Source organism: Cariama cristata, unplaced genomic scaffold (genome assembly GCF_000690535.1).
Source record: "Cariama cristata isolate BGI_N322 unplaced genomic scaffold, ASM69053v1 scaffold29031, whole genome shotgun sequence".
Classification (NCBI taxonomy): domain Eukaryota; kingdom Metazoa; phylum Chordata; class Aves; order Cariamiformes; family Cariamidae; genus Cariama; species Cariama cristata.
The window spans coordinates 50,069-52,030 of NW_009601480.1; positions in this window are offsets into that span (position 1 = coordinate 50,069).

Below are 1,962 nucleotides of genomic sequence, written 5' to 3' on the forward strand. Positions count from 1 at the left end.
TGGGTTTCATTACTTCCATTCCTGCTAGAACAGAACCAGTGTCTTCTCTCAGTATAAACAACTCTGTCACATTGACTAACTTCAACAGACCACCTCTAATGCAAAAGCAAGTTACAGCTACTGCATATGCACTTAGATTTATTAGATTTATGCAAACAAAAGAAACTGAACTTTTCCTAACTAGTATTCCTTCATTCTGAAGAAAGGATACTAATATTTCCAGTCTTTTTAACACTGATAAAATGTTTAAAGTGGAAAATACACATTTATAATCTGCAAGTAATTTTTCCTCATAACTAAATCAATAAATTATATTCTATTAACTGCTTGAAACATTATGTTAGTAAAGACAAAAAATATGAGAGTTCTGTGCTGCTTTTTTAGAAGAGCTTCACTGCTATGTGATAAAACCTTCCCATCAACTCAAACAAAAAGATGACACATGCAAGACAGGCTAAAAACAGTCTTTAACATCGGAGACCACATTAATAGAAGGATAAGTCCAGAATTAACCACAGCAGGAAGCAGTGGGAGTTTTGAACTATAAGCTGAATTAACTCATACATCATCATGATTAGTTCTGCATGTAGAGAAAATAATGCTTTGACAGAAATTTCATCGATTCAGCAATATTTTGCTTGCCCATGCCTCACTTACTTTCCTCTCTTACAGCTAAATCAGACTGACAACCGCACAGCACTAAAGCATTTTTCTCTTTACGTCACTAAATAAACATTAATAAAACCTCAAATCTCTTTCAAGACAAAGATTCCTTGTCTGCTTTGCACATGGAGAAAATACGTGCAGAGAGATGAATGGTTCTCTCTTTCAGAAATACCGAATGCCCCAGGTTTTGACAGGAAGTGTAGATGCTTATGACATCTACATAAATAAGACTGTATGATCCCAAATCGACTACATATTTGAGTGTTTTTAAGTTCGCTTACAAATATGCCTATGTTCAGAAACACGCTCAAGACTTCTGCTGAATCTGCATAATCTTGCTCAAGGCTGCAAAGGAAGTCAACAGCAGGGAGACTACAGTCAAGAGTTTACTTCTGTGGTTAGACTGCCATTGCAACTGCAACTACAGGAAGGGTAGGGACATAACTTTAATTCTACTTTTTATTTACACATAAAGTTTGTGACAAATATTTCGCATCTCTCCTCTCTGGTGTTCATGAGCTGAAAGAGCATAACCAAACAGAATAGTGTCATGCTTTTGAAAAACGGGACAAAGATATTGCCTCTGCACAGCTTTTACACTGGCGTGTCAGGCAGGTGAGGGATTTGTTTCATTTTTTTTAACCCAGGCAATGTACATGGCTGCCAACATAACTGTGGACTGAGTTACAAGAGTGTCACATCATCTATGAATTAAGTATGTCACTACAAGCACTGTCAGAGGAACATAGCTACATCAATTAGGTAGGAAAAAAATAATTACTCTTCAATATAAAGTAATACAATCCGGTTTGAATTTTTTCAGTTACGAGAGTGTTTAAGTTATAAAACTTTGGCTATGACAGGTGAGCACATCCTCAAAAGGCAACAATATCTCTTTAAAGCCTTCTGCCTTGAAAATCTTATCTCCTCTCACTTTAGTAGTTTAAAACTTAAGTAAAAACTTCGAATGTCAGCTCTAGAGCTTGTGTGATTCTCAACTTCAAAATAAGAAACAAAGGGAGTGACTTGGGCTTTCCTGGCTTTTGTTGTTGTCGCTACACTTGGGATCCATACACTGCAAATACACTTTTGTTTAAAAAAAACACTTGATGTTTGTTTTGGTTTGGGTTTTTGCTTTTAACATCGCAAAGACTACCTCCACCGCATTTTATCAAAAGCCGTTTTAACCGAAATACGCTCACTTTCCGCAAAGAGGAGCAGGGGCGCTCCTCACGCCTCTTGCCAGGCTCCTCTTCCCGGAGAATGACACAAAGGGCCGGGAAGAGGCGGGGGAAG